A 10246-nucleotide genomic window follows, 5' to 3' on the forward strand; every position below is an offset into this window, starting at 1 on the left:
TCTATGTGGGTACACATTGCAAAGTCCAGGCAAGGACAAGCACAGTACACCCTGACACAGAGTAATGATCCATAGTGGAGTTTGTTCGTGACAGTGCCATTACACATCTTCTCTTCTGAAAGTCTCAGGGCATCTGTAGCTGTTAGAGTTGAGAGAAATTAATCTATGAGAGAATGAAGTGGGTTTTTCTGACTTGCATATCATCCGTGGAACAACTAATTAAGTCTGAGTCATTGAGCCTTTACCTGAGAAAGTACAAAGAAAATGAGAACAATTGCACTGTAAGTGCGTCACAAGTCCTCCATTTGGGCCAGGATATTAAATTTCAGATCGCAACTGTGTCTGTGATGCTAGCACTGGGAAGAAATGTTCTGTTTTGTTTTTATATTTGGACTGTGTAAATCTGATTTGGAGTTGTTGGAAAATTAAAAGCCCAGGAACTTATGATATATTTTTAAAAGGTAAAACTTTTCCAAACAGAGTCACGCTTTAGGATTTTTTTTGATGTTCAAAGAACAAAAGAATATAGGTTGTTGGATTACTGGCTGCCTTGGAACAAATCCTTACAAAGGGGAAGAGAAGTATATATTTTCACTGTGGCTTTTTTAGGCAAAATATATGGATTTAGACTTTACCTTCTATGTGTCATAATAGTATGGCACAGCCTTCACTTAAAATAGTTGTAAGAATGAACAATTAAGTTCTCTGATGGAGTCAAATAATCCAAAACAGTAAGACACTTCTCACAGTCTCACTCCTCACTCCCAAGAGAAAGACAGTCTGAGGTTGAGGAGTTTCTTTGGCTTTTTTCTTCCATGTCAATTTTTGTGAAAGAGAATTGAAAAGGCAGAGAAGTAGTAAGAGGACCAAGAGAAAATGCCAGTGATGTAGAGGTGGAAAAGACAGGACGGTAGAGATACAAGGCGAGCACTTGAAGTGTAATCTTGAGCAGAGCTAAGCAAAAAGGAGAATAGGCTGAAGACTGAGTGGAAAGGCATGTGAAGTACTGAACAAAGACATTTCCACTTATCTAATTCCTGGTTTATTCAAGTAAATAGGACTTTGCCTTTTCTGAATTACAAGCACTGCATCAACAATTATTTCACTTCATTAACTTTAAAGTAATGTACAGCCTTTTTTGATGAAAAATTTGGATGAAAAATATTAACTTCTATAAATCCTCCATCTTCTTCTTATACTAATGTCTCATTATGACACTAATAACACAACTTTAAGATACCCAGGACCACTTCCAAGCTGCTTTACTATGCAGCTTGCCTGCAGAAAAAAATTTAGCTGTATAGTGTCTGGGTAGACATCAAATTTAACGTGAGTAATTCATACATGTATGCGTTCTGAAATGAAACAGTCATACAGAGCAAAGTTTTTCAGGAATTTTAGCCTGACTGCAACTTAACCTTAAATGAAAAGCAAACTTTGCTACCGTTCACTCTACTCCCTCCATTTTCAGACTACTTCTAAGCAGTGGATTCTGGCATAATCCAAAACTGCCATTAGAACAACATATCTTTTTAAGAATCAAATCTTGCTTACAAGAAAACAAACACTTTGACAAATGGTGGAAGAGCACCATCTGGTGACACCAGGCACATCACTATATTTTGCTGCCATTAGAAAATATGTTTGTGGTGTACAACCTGTATTTTGGAAAGCCTGTCTCAATGTGTTTTGATATGTTTCAATTCATTATTCAGTTTTGCATAAGGAATACAAGAGTGAACTTCCTGAAAACAAATCTGAGCTGACAGTGACCCTACCTCTACTGTCCCTTAAATCACTGAGAAGTTCTTGTAATTCGAATCAAACATTTTCTGAATTGTTCTGAGCCATTTTTTTAGGAGGCTTTGGAGCAGATTTTATGGGCACCATGAAATGCAGTCCCAAGTTTTATTGCACTGGACATTTCAAGGTTTTTCTGTGTGTGATCCAAGTATTTTCTTACAGTGTTCAAGAAACTTGGCTTAGCTGTTTTTTCAAAGATTTTCTTTTTCCACAGAAGCAATTATTAAGAAAAATGAATTACCTTTTGCCTTTCTAGCTATTCAGAGGTAAGGAAAAAGGATGGATCTTAACCTGACTATTATTTGCAAATCATAGCTCATTTCAGCACAAATTGAACCTGAATATGCTAACAAATAAAATACATGATTTTTCTGAATAGGTTCTTTTTCACAATGATGATGACACCCATTTCATTAAAGTTCAAGGGCAAGTTAATGTGAGTTTGGTTAGGAATTAATAAAAGCAGTTAGTAATTATAATAAGCTTAGAAAACACTTTCTGGAATTTTAGTCTGCAAAGAACTAGTTTTCAAAGTCTGTCGTTTGTGCAGACTAACTATCTCACACTTCAGAAGCTGTTCAAAACCCCTAAACCTCAGGGAACCTTGCCAAAAATTAGATAAAGGTCAAGAATGTGGGAACCATGGAAGTTCTTAACTGTTCCATGGGACTCAAGTATATAATTCATGAAAAACATGATCATGTAATTACCAAGTCATTTTTTAATTTATCATATGAACCTGTTCCACATAATATTTATTTTTTCTTTTATTTAATAGGATAATAAAGCATTACATCTCCAAAGTGTAAAGATAATGATCAGAATGTCACCTAGCATAAAACTGTGCAGCATGTCTGAATAAGTCCTCACATAGCATATGGTGATATTCCTGAAAGGAAAGTGGTATGTCCTGCTTCCTCCCACCTTCTCACAGCAGTGGGATGGTAAATCTTCAGCCTGTGATGCCATATAAAGTGTTAAGTTTGTTCCAATGTTGAACACACTGTAGCAGAAACACCCAACAGGTAAGTCTACTGTTCTGAGCAGAGAGGAATATTGAGGAAGGTTGCAGTAGTTGATGAGTCAGAGAAAAATCACTCTTACTAAAGGGTAACTTAGAAAACAGGTCCATTATTGCCCAAAAGAATGAGGGAGGAAAAAGTTTTATCTCCAAAACCTTTAGCTTCCAATTTGTACAAGACTTCTAAGTCTTCTTAGAGGGCAAGTCGTCAAAAATAGAAGGCAAGAGAGACCCAAGTTCAGAAGACCCGTGTTCTAGCTCAGTTGTTAAAAAGCCACCTAGTAGGGTTACATTCACAGTGAAGGTTCATCAAATTCAGCACTCTCTGCAACGTGGAAGAGGCTGTCTCATGCAGAGACAATAAGCAGCCTACATTGATTTATGATAGCTTTCTCTCCTTTCTAAAGGCAAGACCAGATGCCCAATGTGGCCAGAAAGGTGTGTATTTTTTACAACTGAGAGTCAACTTCAGTGGGGATTCTTGCTTTTAGAATCAGATATCTGCAATTCAGTCTTGACAAAGATCTAATGTCACATACCAGAAGGGGAAGATTCCTCTTTGGCAGATTTATGTGGTCCAGAAAAGATTACTTCCTTTTCTGCATGCTACAGCATGATACTATTGCCATTATCTCGTGCATTTAATGTCAGTCATGTGGCAACTCAGTCTGGAAACAGCCATGGGTGCATGCTCTATCTTTATGCTGCATATCCCGCTTAGTTGCAGTCATACAGGTAACATCAGCTATCAGTGCTACCTGCTTTTTTTTCCTTCACAAGTGCTATCACAAAGGAATCAACTGGCTTGAGCTTGGATCTCTTTGAATCTGTTTTGTTGCTAATTAAAGGATGGGTCATTTAAAAAAGAAACCTCCTCTTGGATTTAGCATCATTAGTGTTACTAAACAATGAACATAAAAAATTTAGTCTCCGTAAATAATGTAATCAAGTTAAATCAGGTGATTTAATATATCTAAATCATATATCAATATGAAGGTTTTTCTATCTACTTTTTTTGGCTTTTGCACCCTTGGAGATTTTTTTTTTCCAGCAACCACAAGATGAAGAAAACCTTTCTTGTTTGTTTCTTAATTAAAACAGAGACTTTCACCTAATCTCTTGATTCCAGGAGCTGGGCTTTAAACAAACATCCAATATTGCAAGGCCTATAATAAAAATAGGGAGAATTGGCAATGCTTTATTACATAGCTTCACATCCTTTATGCAGGGCCACTTAGGACAAAGATTTACCTATAAGATTGTTAGCATTTTTCTTATCAGTCAACTCAAAAGCAGCAGTTTGGCTGACTCTAGTGACTGTGTTGGATTTTTTTATACTTCAAGACTAATGAGGTCTTTTTGTTGTAGAATTCTCCTAGCAATTTTTCCACTGTCTCCAGTAGTTCATATTCTTGTGAGTTTGAAAGGCTAGAAGTAATATGTTTGGAGTTACACTGCATATCCCCAAAGCATGCCCTCTTATCAGTGACTACACCTTCTAGAAACCGAAGATGGAAAAGGATGCCTTGTAACTTCCATGACTTTTGAAATTAGGAAAAAGGTTCCTACAGATACACAAACACCCGAGCTATACCATATGCTGTCCAGTCTAGTTTGTTCGGAAAGGCTATTAAAATCGCAGCTCATTCAACAAAGCAAGCATTAAAAGCTCCAGCAAGCTCTGCTTCCCATTGCTGCTGCCCGCTTTCTTGGGATCCGTGTTACTTTTGCTTAGTATAAGAAGCAGATGTGCAGCTATGTCTTCTCTCCTAAATCTGCCTCTGTATAGGGAGTATAACCTCTTGCAGCTTCCTATCTCTTGGCCCTGCTCTTAGAACTTACTGCTACTCCTTTAGCACCATATCCCTGGCTGTGATGTCTTGTGATTGCAGAAGCATGTTGCTTCTCTTACTCAGACTTTTTTGTAAACTAAAATGCCATCCTATAAAACCATCCATTCCCTGCAGATGGACTTCTTAGCAGAAATTACTTCCTTTCACTTTGGGAAGCCTCAGGCTGGTGGGAAGCTGAGCAGTGAGCACTGAGCAATGCTGTGAATTGGCAGTTCAGCACAGTCCATGTGGAGCAGAAATGACCGAATCCAGGAACTGCTTCTAGGGGAGAGATGCAGTTGCCTGCTTTAATTCAGGGACTATAACTTCCACAGAGAGAATAATTAACCTTTTACCTTGACTATTGTTCTACTGAGCTTAAAGCCACTTCTCTGTCTTCATCTCTTCTGGCTAGACTCTCTCCCAGCTCCCTTTCTATTGCAGATTTAAAGAAAAATCAGACAATGCATTTTCTTTTTTTGTCAGTCTTTGCTTCCCTAGCTGGCTGCCTTGTAGTCAATCCTTCTGTTATGCTTCTCCCTTTGTATAGCAGAAAAAATCCTGCAATTTTTTGATTTAGAAAGTAGGATGAAATGAGCTGCATATACTGTATCAGAACATCACATCAGGACTCTCCTGCCTTTATTTCTGGAAGTGCATATGAAGTGAAGCAGCAAGCTTCACAGTTGCTCAGAGAAAACAGGTCTGTGCTGATCTGTGAGAGGAGAAAGCCCGGTCTGCTTTCAGTAAGATGAAGTGAACTGGGGGTTCCAAAGTGAGCTGACAAGCAGTGGCTCTCATGCCATGCAGTAAATCAGAAGTACCAGTGATTTCCCATGAACTTGCCAGCAGAGGCAGAATTTCAAACGTTGAGCCAGTTCTGAAGAGATTCTGGTTTACAAAACCCTGCCTGCATATATGCTGGGTGATTGTGCAAAAGAGTGGATGTTCATAGGAAAACATCCACTTGTTTCATAGGAGAAACCAAAGAAAAGAAGAAACGCATGGAGAAAGGATTAGTCAGAACAATTATTTTAAACACTTTATGGAGAAATAAAACATAAAGAAAAACCTGCACATCTCTGGCCTTTGACCTTGGTCAGCTCTAGACCAACCTCTTTCCAAAGTGGTTTACTTAACTCTTTCATTTCAAGAGTATTCATTCCATGTCTCATGCAGAAGTTTTTCAGGCAATCTGGACATTAGTATGACTGTTAATACGTTCTGTCCACCAGAACACACTCTGGTGCTAACAGGTAACCCAATGCTGGATAATATTTTTTCATACAAATCTGGTTGCCCCAAGGGATGTTGTTCTACTTGGGAACTGGCATGTTGGTGTTCCATTCTGATGCTTTTTCACTGAATTCTATATCAAATTCACTCCATTTATAAGGCAAAACAAGGTTTTTCTAACCAGGTCTGCACTTAGAGTGTCTGAAAATCGATTTTTTTCTGCCATGTAGTTCCTAACTTACGTTTGATAGTAACAGATATTCTGAAATCAGGACTGAACTGCAATTTTATTGCTAAAGCATAAGGGGAGAGAGACTGTATCTTGCTTTTTCTACAGCTGTATTGATTATCAAACCTTTTAGTAATTAAAAAAAAAAATCAGAAAAGCAAGGAGATGGTGTTGCCATGGGGAGAGAGTTGATACTAGAGTAGTAACCTGCTTCTGACAAAAGCCTATCCCTGACACTGCAGAGGAAAACTAAACTATTTCTAATAAATGTATATAACTGTGTAATATCATCATTTACCTTTCAAGGCCATCAGATTAACTATCTAAACACAATATTTAGGTTAGTCTCCAAATATCACTTTAGCGTGTGCAGTAGTTTGAATGACAGTTTCATCCAAAGCCTAGTGAGATCAAAGTAAAGTTTTCTGTTGCTTTATATTGAATCAGGCCAAAGAATTAAGTCATTGAGTCAAAGCTGGATAAGTGTACATAGGAAGGAAATGTCATGCTTTTACAGACTTCCTATCTCTAATTGCACCCATCGGTGGTAGAATATCTTCCACTTTTAACATCTTTTCCATAATCAAACTCTATTTTCTTTAATTCATAGCTTTTATATATAGCCCTGGTTTTTGTTTTTTTTTTTTTCTTGGATGCAACTCATTACTCATACTGACTGTACTTCTCTTTGTTAAATACAGTGAAAATGCCAGCACCAAGTAATTAGACTGGAAGGAACTACTGACATACTGAATGACAAGAGCTGATGATCCATCTGGTCTGGTCCTCTCTGCCTAATAAACTGCTGGTGCTTCCATGCACAGAAGGAGAGATGTTATAATTACTGATTACTTTTCAAGCTGTTCTAGGTTCTTTTAAGTTAGGTGGAAAAGATGGGATTTTCCAGGATCTGTTTGAAGGAAAATAGGGCAGTAGTGCTCTGAAAAGAAACATGAAGAAGGCTTTCTCTAGAGCAAAAGGGGGAGGAAGATGCAGAAGGGGAAACATGCACAAATGATGGCATTACTTAGGTTGGTGTTGCTGGAGTCTTCACAAGATGTGATGGTGATAAAATGCTCCCTTGGTGGGGTATAAGCATGCACAGGATGGCATCAAGCAGCAATTTGTACTAGGGGGGCCAGGCTTGCGTCAGATTTAGTCAGTGGCCATTTTAACAATTAATTTAGTAGGAACGCGGCATCTTCTAGTCTATTAGCAGAACTCCTGGCAATGGTAGCAGTAGCATAGTCTCCCGTGGGACACAAGCCTTGTGGGCAAATATGTCCCTCCTGTTCTTTATAGCACATTAAAATATGGAAGAGTTAGAAGTGCTATGGCAATCAATACCTGGGCACATCCCAGCTATTTCCCGGGCCTGCGGTACAGGTTCCCTTCTCTAACAGCAGATGGCAGTGAAGTTAAACAAATGGGTGGAAATAAATCGCAAAAATGGGTTTTGCTTGCTGGATGGTGTTGCTGCAGAGAGCTCATCGAGCTCCGTGCATATTCAGCCAGTGCAAGGTTCATTTCCAGTGGACAGATCACCCGTGGCACATTCAGGTAGCAGAAGATATTAATTCTTCCAGCTGTTTGTAATCCAAGTCATGTTTATTTTGTTTGTGACATTTTTGGTCATAGAAACAGTAGAACAGATAGAATCTGTTATCATTTCTTTCTTACATCCGTATTTAAAACCTATGCATAGCTGAACAGATGAGGATGGAGCTCAGTTTCAAGTGAGTAAACTTTTATTGTTTATTACATATCTTGTGCTACATCTGAGAGAATGAAGATATATCACCATGGGTTGCTTTAAAACTTTTATAATGCCATTTTTTTTTACCACCAAAAAAGCTGTGTGAAAGGGTTAATAAGATATCAGTTTAAAGCCACAAGAACAAAGAGATTGAGGGTGAACTTTTTTACAGTCCTGCCTTACACTTTAAATTGATCTCACTTCTGGTGGAAGGATGGGAGAGGGGGATGTTTGTTTTCCAATTTCAAGCAGGCAAATGATGGAGATGTCAGTACAGATATTTGATTGCAACTTTTAAGTTCCTTGCCTAAAGTGAAAAAGGGATGAAAAGATATTAGGGATATCTACTTAATGTCATTAATATCTTAGTTCCATAGCAGTGTCACGAAAAAAACATGCTTGCGGGGTTTGTGATTTCCAGTCAGATGCTAGACCGTCAAATACAGTATCTATTTCCCTTATTTACTGCTCAGTGCTTGATCCACCTGAGGAAACCCAGCACGACTCTCCCTCCATCACATACCGAGGTAATTACTCAATCCTGTATGATTATGCAAAGCACTCGAAGATGCCTTGCATATGGCACTCAAGGCCCAGATCTTCATTTCAAAACCTATTCAACACATTAGCAAGTTCTGGCTGAAGTCCTCAGCTATCAACAGTGCTGATCTGAATGTCAATACTGTGATAACAGAAGAGGAGGAATCTTTCCTGTCCCCCTCTTTTGGACCATTAATGCTCTGCAACACAGTCTTGGACTCTGTGGTCCTATTCCTAAGAGAGGTATCAAGCCAGTGGGACTGCTCAGAGAAGAGAGGGCTTCAAGGCTGCTCTCAAGAGTTTGATTGCCCTTATCATAGCATGCCTAACTACAGATTTTCTTTTCAAGTTCATATTTACACATACTATAGTCTGAATATGCTTTTAATCTTCCAGTTATATTAGAATCCTTGTTTAAAAAATGTGCATGACACCCCAGCAGACATATTTATACCAAGCAAGGGCACAAGTCTCAATCACTTGCGAAGAAGCAGCCCTTCTTAATCTGTCAATCAGTCCATGCACAAAATGCACAGAGCATCAATTGCTTTTTAGGTTATTTACTGTGACTTATGTATCTGCCAATAAATCTAAAATACAGGTCAAAGAATATGTAGCTCAAGTAAATCCATAAATGTAGCAGAAAAGCTTCACTAACTACTTCAGATTGCCAAAGCTGAGGTCATTTCCTTGTTGTGAAAAATACTGAGGTCCATAAATTATTTTTATCACCTCTGGGGCAATGCAAACAGTTTCCCACAGATGCTGAAAGTATGATACATTTTTTATTTAATATCGGAACACCACTTTTACACAGCTCTTAAAATATGAGGTCCAAGATTCTGCTTGTGCTTTAAGGCCCCAATTCAGCAACATATTAAAACAGATGCTTCAGGTCCTGACATTAAACACGTGCCAAAGTGCTTTGCTGCATAGTCATAGATTGCTGAATTGGAGCCTAAAGACTAAATCTTTTTCCCGTGAAACTCAGAATTTCCCTTCTATTTTCCTTCAGGGAAAACAAGGCATTTATTCAAACATAATACAAATAAACAGTTAAAAACATTCAGAAAGGCTTGTCTTGCAGAGATCACTGGATAAGCAATAGGTCTAGAGGTGCACCTTGGACAAAAGTTGATGTATCATTTTTTGCAACAGTTTAACAGTTTGGTGTTTATTTAAGATTTAGTAAGCATTGTTTCCACGAAGAAAATAAAAATACGTTGAACGTGTAAAGAACATAAGCATGAATGGTGAACATCCTACAGAGAACTTTGGAGAAAACACCACTGAATTAACTTACAGTACATTTGTTAAACATGAGCAGCTCTAATAATGACATTTCATTTAACAATGCCCTTTGTCTTTTCAGTTCATCAGTTACCTATTTCAGTAATGAACTGCAGTCATACCATTCTGATTTTCTCCTAATGTAAAGGCTGAGATCACTTCACTTGCAGTGGAGCGTGATGCTATTATTCTGTTTGTTGCTTAGGAAAAAAGCTATAGAATATATCACAATTGTAATTGGCTAACAAATATTAAAGTCTGGGATCGGTAAGGTTACCAATAATTTTGTTTAGCTTTTAACGGAAACAAGTAAAATTAAAAAAAAAAAAAAAAAGACAAGACAGAAATAGTTGAAAATGCTCAGCATATCTATTTCATGAGCAGAGCAATAAGTATTCAGCTGGGAAAAAAATGAGCCACACATTAAACGTTATTTTAATTTTTTATCAACAGTCCATGAATAGAACTTAACAGCAACATTTTCAGTTAGGATGAATAATCTCAGTCACAAAAATAAAATGGAGTTGCCTGCCCTATTT

Source organism: Haliaeetus albicilla, chromosome 4 (genome assembly GCF_947461875.1).
Source record: "Haliaeetus albicilla chromosome 4, bHalAlb1.1, whole genome shotgun sequence".
Classification (NCBI taxonomy): domain Eukaryota; kingdom Metazoa; phylum Chordata; class Aves; order Accipitriformes; family Accipitridae; genus Haliaeetus; species Haliaeetus albicilla.